Below are 8,668 nucleotides of genomic sequence, written 5' to 3'. Positions count from 1 at the left end.
CCCCATATCTGATTCCCCGCCTCTGTTTCCCTGCCTCTGATTCCCCGCCCCTGTTTCCCCATATCTGATTCCCTGCCTCTGATTCCCCAACTTTGATTCCCAGCCTCTGATTCCCCAGCTCTGATTCCCCGCCTCTGATTCCCCGTGTTTGATTCCCTGCCTCTGATTCCCGTCCTCTGATTCCCCATCTCTGAATCACCGCCTTTGATTCGCCACCTCTGATTCCCCATATCTGATTCCCCGCCTCTGATTCCCTGCCTCTGATTCCCCATCTCCGATTCCGCACATCTGATTCCCTGCCTCTCATTCCCCGCCTCTGATTCCCCGCCTCTGATTCCCTGCCTCTGATTCCCAACCTCTGATTCCCCACCTCTGATTCCCCGTGTTTGATTCCCCGCCTCTGTTTCCCCGCCTCTGATTCCCCGCCTCTGATTCCCCAACTCTAATTCCCCGCCTCTGATTCCCCATATCTGATTCCCCGCCTCTGTTTCCCCGCCTCTGATTCCCCGCCCCTGTTTCCCCATATCTGATTCCCTGCCTCTGATTCCCCAACTTTGATTCCCAGCCTCTGATTCCCCAGCTCTGATTCCCCGCCTCTGATTCCCCGCATCTGATTCCCTGCATCTGATTCCAAGCCTCTGATTCCCTGCCTCTGATTCCCAACCTCTGATTCCCCACCTCTGATTCCCCATATCTGATTCCCAGCCTCTGTTTCCCCGCCTCTGATTCCCCGCCTCTGTTTCCCCATATCTGATTCCCGGCCTCTGATTCCCCGCCTCTGATTCCCCGCCTCTGATTCCCTGCCTCTGATTCCCCATCTCCGATTCCGCACATCTGATCCCCTGCCTCTGATTCCCCGCCTCTGATTCCCCGCCTCTGATTCCCTGCCTCTGATTTCCAACCTCTGATTCCCCACCTCTGATTCCCCGTGTTTGATTCCCCGCCTATGTTTCCCCGCCTCTGATTCCCCGCCTCTGTTTCCCAATATCTAAGTCCCCGCCTCTGATTCCCCAACTCTAATTCCCCACCTCCGATTCCCCAGCTCTGATTCCCCGCCTCTGATTCCCTGCATCTGATTCCCTGCATCTGATTCCAAGCCTCTGATTCCCTGCCTCTGATTCCCAACCTCTGATTCCCCACCTCTGATTCCCCATATCTGATTCCCAGCATCTGTTTCCCCGCCTCTGATTCCCCGCCTCTGTTTCCCCATATCTGATTCCCGGCCTCTGGTTCCCCGCCTCTGATTCCCCGACTCTGATTCCCTGCCTCTGATTCCCCATCTCCGATTCCGCACATCTGATTCCCTGCCTCTGATTCCCCGCCTCTGATTCCCCGCCTCTGATTCCCTGCCTCTGATTCCCAACCTCTGATTACCCACCTCTGATTCCCCGTGTTTGATTCCCCGCCTCTGTATCCCCGCCTCTGATTCCCCTCCTCTGATTCCCCAACTCTAATTCCCCGCCTCTGATTCCCCATATCTGATTCCCCGCCTCTGTTTCCCCGCCTCTGATTCCCTGCCCCTGTTTCCCCATATCTGATTCCCTGCCTCTGATTCCTCAACTTTGATTCCCAGCCTCTGATTCCCCAGCTCTGATTCCCCGCCTCTGATTGCCCGCATCTGATTCCCTGCATCTGATTCCAAGCCTCTGATTCCCTGCCTCTGATTCCCAACCTCTGATTCCCCACCTCTGATTCCCCATATCTGATTCCCAGCCTCTGTTTCCCCGCCTCTGATTCCCCGCCTCTGTTTCCCCATATCTGATTCCCGGCCTCTGATTCCCCGCATCTGATTCCCCGCCTCTGATTCCCTGCCTCTGATTCCTCATCTCCGATTCCGCACATCTGATTCCCTGCCTCTGATTCCCCGCCTCTGATTCCCCGCCTCTGATTCCCTGCCTCTGATTCCCAACCTCTGATTCCCCACCTCTGATTCCCCGCCTCTGTTTCCCCGCCTCTGATTCCACAGCTCTGATTCCCCGCCTCTGATTCCCCACATCCGATTCCCCATATCTGATTCCCCGCCTCTGTTTCCCCGCCCCTGATTCCCCGCCTCTGTTTCCCCATATCTAATTCCCCGCCTCTGATTCCCAACTATGATTCCCCGCCTCTTATTCCCCAGCTCTGATTCCCTGCCTCTGATTCCCCGCGTTCTATTCCCTGCCTCTGATTCCCCGCCTGTGATTCCCCATCTCTGATTCACCACCTCTGATTCCCCACCACTGATTCCCCATATCTAATTCCCCGCCTCTGTTTGCCCGCCTCTGATTCCCCGCCTCTGTTTCCCCATCTCTGATTCACCACCTCTGATTCCCCACCTCTGATTCCCCATATCTAATTCCCCGCCTCTGTTTGCCCGCCTCTGATTCCCCGCCTCTGTTTCCCCATATCTGATTCCCCGCCTCTGAATCCCCAACTCTGATTCCCTGCCTCTGATTCCCCAGCTCTGATTCCCCGCCTTTGATTCGCCCCGTCTGATTCCCAACCTCTGAATCCCCGTGTCTGATTTCCTGCCTCTGATTCCCAGCCTCTGATTCCCCATCTCTGATTCACAGCCTCTGATTCCCCACCTCTGATTCCCCATCTCGGATTCCGCACATCTGATTCCCTGCCTCTGATTCCCTGACTCTGATCCCCACCTCTGATTCCCAAGCTCTGATTCCCCGCCTCTGATTTCCCAACTCTGATTCCCCGCCTCTGATTCCCCAGCTCTGATTCCCCGCCTCTGATTCCCCGTGTTTGATTCCCTGCCTCTGATTCCCCGCCTCTGATTCCCCATCTCTGATTCACCGCCTTTGATTCGCCACCTCTGATTCCCCATATCTGATTCCTCGCCTCTGTTTCCCCGCCTCTGATTCCCCGCCTCTGATTCCCCATATCTCATTCCCCGCCTCTGATTCCCCATCTCTGATTCCCGGACTCTGATTCCCCACCTCTGATTCCCAGCCTCTTATTCCCGGCATCTGATTCCGGCCTCTGATTCCCGGCCTCTGATTCCCTGCTTCTGATTCTGATTCCCTGCCTTTGAATCCCCATCTCTGATTCCGAACATCTGATTCCCTGCCTCTGATTCCCCATCTCTGATTCCCCATATCTGATTCCCCGCCTCTGTTTCCCCGCCTCTGATTCCCTGCCTCTGTTTCCCAATATCTAAGTCCCCGCCTCTGATTCCCCAACTCTGATTCCCCACCTCTGATTCCCCAGCTCTGATTCCCCGCCTCTGATTCCCTGCATCTGATTCCCTGCATCTGATTCCAAGCCTCTGATTCCCTGCCTCTGATTCCCAACCTCTGATTCCCCACCTCTGATTCCCCATATCTGATTCCCAGCCTCTGTTTCCCCGCCTCTGATTCCCCGCCTCTGTTTCCCCATATCTGATTCCCGGACTCTGACTCCCCGCCTCTGATTCCCTGCCTCTGATTCCCCATCTCCGATTCCGCACATCTGATTCCCTGCCTCTGATTCCCCGCCTCTGATTCCCCGCCTCTGATTCCCTGCCTCTGATTCCCAACCTCTGATTCCCCACCTCTGATTCCCCGTGTTTGATTCCCCGTCTCTGTTTCCCCGCCTCTGATTCCCCGCCTCTGATTCCCCAACTCTAATTCCCCGCCTCTGATTCCCCATATCTGATTCCCCGCCTCTGTTTCCCTGCCTCTGATTCCCCGCCCCTGTTTCCCCATATCTGATTCCCTGCCTCTGATTCCCCAACTTTGATTCCCAGCCTCTGATTCCCCAGCTCTGATTCCCCGCCTCTGATTCCCCGTGTTTGATTCCCTGCCTCTGATTCCCGTCCTCTGATTCCCCATCTCTGAATCACCGCCTTTGATTCGCCACCTCTGATTCCCCATATCTGATTCCCCGCCTCTGATTCCCTGCCTCTGATTCCCCATCTCCGATTCCGCACATCTGATTCCCTGCCTCTCATTCCCCGCCTCTGATTCCCCGCCTCTGATTCCCTGCCTCTGATTCCCAACCTCTGATTCCCCACCTCTGATTCCCCGTGTTTGATTCCCCGCCTCTGTTTCCCCGCCTCTGATTCCCCGCCTCTGATTCCCCAACTCTAATTTCCCGCCTCTGATTCCCCATATCTGATTCCCCGCCTCTGTTTCCCCGCCTCTGATTCCCCGCCCCTGTTTCCCCATATCTGATTCCCTGCCTCTGATTCCCCAACTTTGATTCCCAGCCTCTGATTCCCCAGCTCTGATTCCCCGCCTCTGATTCCCCGCATCTGATTCCCTGCATCTGATTCCAAGCCTCTGATTCCCTGCCTCTGATTCCCAACCTCTGATTCCCCACCTCTGATTCCCCATATCTGATTCCCAGCCTCTGTTTCCCCGCCTCTGATTCCCCGCCTCTGTTTCCCCATATCTGATTCCCGGCCTCTGATTCCCCGCCTCTGATTCCCCGCCTCTGATTCCCTGCCTCTGATTCCCCATCTCCGATTCCGCACATCTGATCCCCTGCCTCTGATTCCCCGCCTCTGATTCCCCGCCTCTGATTCCCTGCCTCTGATTTCCAACCTCTGATTCCCCACCTCTGATTCCCCGTGTTTGATTCCCCGCCTATGTTTCCCCGCCTCTGATTCCCCGCCTCTGTTTCCCAATATCTAAGTCACCGCCTCTGATTCCCCAACTCTAATTCCCCACCTCCGATTCCCCAGCTCTGATTCCCCGCCTCTGATTCCCTGCATCTGATTCCCTGCATCTGATTCCAAGCCTCTGATTCCCTGCCTCTGATTCCCAACCTCTGATTCCCCACCTCTGATTCCCCATATCTGATTCCCAGCATCTGTTTCCCCGCCTCTGATTCCCCGCCTCTGTTTCCCCATATCTGATTCCCGGCCTCTGGTTCCCCGCCTCTGATTCCCCGACTCTGATTCCCTGCCTCTGATTCCCCATCTCCGATTCCGCACATCTGATTCCCTGCCTCTGATTCCCCGCCTCTGATTCCCCGCCTCTGATTCCCTGCCTCTGATTCCCAACCTCTGATTACCCACCTCTGATTCCCCATGTTTGATTCCCCGCCTCTGTATCCCCGCCTCTGATTCCCCTCCTCTGATTCCCCAACTCTAATTCCCCGCCTCTGATTCCCCATATCTGATTCCCCGCCTCTGTTTCCCCGCCTCTGATTCCCTGCCCCTGTTTCCCCATATCTGATTCCCTGCCTCTGATTCCCCAACTTTGATTCCCAGCCTCTGATTCCCCAGCTCTGATTCCCCGCCTCTGATTCCCCGCATCTGATTCCCTGCATCTGATTCCAAGCCTCTGATTCCCTGCCTCTGATTCCCAACCTCTGATTCCCCACCTCTGATTCCCCATATCTGATTCCCAGCCTCTGTTTCCCCGCCTCTGATTCCCCGCCTCTGTTTCCCCATATCTGATTCCCGGCCTCTGATTCCCCGCATCTGATTCCCCGCCTCTGATTCCCTGCCTCTGATTCCTCATCTACGATTCCGCACATCTGATTCCCTGCCTCTGATTCCCCGCCTCTGATTCCCCGCCTCTGATTCCCTGCCTCTGATTCCCAACCTCTGATTCCCCACCTCTGATTCCCCGTGTTTGATTCCCCGCCTCTGTTTCCCCGCCTCTGATTCCACAGCTCTGATTCCCCGCCTCTGATTCCCCACATCCGATTCCCCATATCTGATTCCCCGCCTCTGTTTCCCCGCCCCTGATTCCCCGCCTCTGTTTCCCCATATCTAATTCCCCGCCTCTGATTCCCAACTATGATTCCCCGCCTCTTATTCCCCAGCTCTGATTCCCTGCCTCTGATTCCCCGCGTTCTATTCCCTGCCTCTGATTCCCCGCCTGTGATTCCCCATCTCTGATTCACCACCTCTGATTCCCCACCACTGATTCCCCATATCTAATTCCCCGCCTCTGTTTGCCCGCCTCTGATTCCCCGCCTCTGTTTCCCCATATCTGATTCCCCGCCTCTGAATCCCCAACTCTGATTCCCTGCCTCTGATTCCCCAGCTTCATTCCCCGCCCTTGATTCCCCCCGTCTGATTCCCAGCCTCTGAATCCCCGTGTCTGATAACCTGCCTCTGATTCCCCGCCTCTGATTCCCCATCTCAGATTCACCGCCTCTGATTCCCCAACTCTGATTCCCCATCTCTGATTCCGCACATCCGATTCCCTGCCTCTGATTCCCCGACTCTGATTCCCCACCTCTGATTCCCCAGCTCTGATTCCCCGCCTCTGATTCCCCAACTCTGATTCCCCGCCTCTGATTCCCCAGCTCTGATTCCCCGCCTCTGATTCCGCGTGTTTGATCCCCTGCCTCTGATTCCCCAGCTCTGATTCCCCATCTCTGATTCACCGCCTTTGATTCGCCACCTCTGATTCCCCATATCTGATTCCTCGCCACTGTTTCCCCGCCTCTGATTCCCCGCCTCTGATTCCCCATATCTCATTCCCCGCCTCTGATTCCCCATCTCTGATTCCCGGACTCTGATTCCCCACCTCTGATTCCCGACCTCTTATTCCCGGCATCTGATTCCGGCCTCTGATTCCCGGCCTCTGATTCCCTGCCTCTGATTCCCCGCCTCTGATTCCCCGCCTCTGATTCCCTGCCTCTGATTCCCAACCTCTGATTCCCCACCTCTGATTCCCCGTGTTTGATTCCCCGCCTCAGTTTCCCCGCCTCTGATTCCCCGCCTCTGATTCCCCAACTCTAATTCCCCGCCTCTGATTCCCCATATCTGATTCCCTGCCTCTGTTTCCCCGCCTCTGATTCCCCGCCCCTGTTTCCCCATATCTGATTCCCTGCCTCTGATTCCCCAACTTTGATTCCCAGCCTCTGATTCCCCAGCTCTGATTCCCCGCCTCTGATTCCCCGTGTTTGATCCCCTGCCTCTGATTCCCCAGCTCTGATTCCCCATCTCTGATTCACCGCCTTTGATTCGCCACCTCTGATTCCCCATATCTGATTCCTCGCCACTGTTTCCCCGCCTCTGATTCCCCGCCTCTGATTCCCCATATCTCATTCCCCGCCTCTGATTCCCCATCTCTGATTCCCGGACTCTGATTCCCCTCCTCTGATTCCCGACCTCTTATTCCCGGCATCTGATTCCGGCCTCTGATTCCCGGCCCCTGATTCCCTGCTTCTGATTCTGATTCCCTGCCTCTGATTCCCCATTTCTGATTCCGCACATCTAATTCCCTGCCTCTTATTCCCCACCTCTGATTCCCCATATCTGAATCCCCGCCTCTGTTTCCCCGTCTCTGATTCCCCGCCTCTGTTTCCCCATATCTAAGTCCCCGCCTCTGATTCCCCAACTTTGATTCCCCACCTCTGATTCCCCAGCTCTGATTCCCCGCCTCTGATTCCCCACATCTGATTCCCCATACCTGATTCCCAGCCTCTGTTTCCCCGCCTCTGATACCCCGCTTCTGTTTCCCCATATCTGATTCACGGCCTCTGATTCCCCGCCTCTGATTCCCCGCCTCTGATTCCGTGCCTCTGATTCCCCATCTCCGATTCCGCACATCTAATTCCCTGCCTCTTATTCCCCACCTCTGATTCCCCATATCTGAATCCCCGCCTCTGTTTCCCCGTCTCTGATTCCCCGCCTCTGTTTCCCCATATCTAAGTCCCCGCCTCTGATTCCCCAACTTTGATTCCCCACCTCTGATTCCCCAGCTCTGATTCCCCGCCTCTGATTCCCCACATCTGATTCCCCATACCTGATTCCCAGCCTCTGTTTCCCCGCCTCTGATTCCCCGCTTCTGTTTCCCCATATCTGATTCCCGGCCTCTGATTCCCCGCCTCTGATTCCCCGCCTCTGATTCCCTGCCTCTGATTCCCCATCTCTGATTCACCGCCTTTGATTCGCCACCTCTGATTCCCCATATCTGATTCCCCACCTCTGTTTCCCAGCCTCTGATTCCCCGCCTCTGATTCTCCATATCTCATTCCCCGCCTCTGACTCCCCATCTCTGATTCCCGGACTCTGATTCCCCACCTCTGATTCCCGGCCTCTTATTCCCAGCATCTGATTCCAGGCCTCTGATTCCCGGCCTCTGGCTCCCCGCTTCTGATTCTGATTCCCTGCCTCTGATTCCCCACGTCTGATTCCCCATATCTGATTCCCCGCCTCTGTTTCCACGCCTCTGATTCCCCGCCTCTGTTTCCCCATATCTAATTCCCCACCTCTGATGCCCCAACTCTGATTCCCCGCCTCTGATTCCACAGCTCTGATTCCCCGCCTCTGATTCCCCGCATCCGATTCCCCATATCTGATTCCCCGCCTCTGTTTCCCAGCCCCTGATTCCCCGCCTCTGTTTCCCCATATCTGATTATCCGCCTCTGATTCCCAACTATGATTCCCCGCCTCTGAATCCCCGCGTCTGATTCCCTGCCTCTGCTTCCCCGCCTCTGATTCCCCAACTCTGATTCCCCGCCTCTGATTCCCCAGCTCTGATTCCCCGCCTCTGATTCCCCGTGTTTGATTCCCTGCCTCTGATTCCCGGCCTCTGATTCCGCATCTCTGATTCACCGCCTTTGATTCGCCACCTCTGATTCCCCATATCTGATTCCCCGCATCTGTTTCCCCGCCTCTGATTCCCCGCCTCTGATTCCCCATATCTCATTCCCCGCCTCTGAATCCCCATCTCTGATTCCCGGACTCTGATTCCCCACCTCTTATTCCCGGCCTCTTATTCCCGGC

Source organism: Narcine bancroftii, unplaced genomic scaffold, assembly GCF_036971445.1.
Source record: "Narcine bancroftii isolate sNarBan1 unplaced genomic scaffold, sNarBan1.hap1 Scaffold_158, whole genome shotgun sequence".
Lineage (NCBI taxonomy): Eukaryota > Metazoa > Chordata > Chondrichthyes > Torpediniformes > Narcinidae > Narcine > Narcine bancroftii.
Note: the sequence above shows the minus strand (reverse complement) of the source record.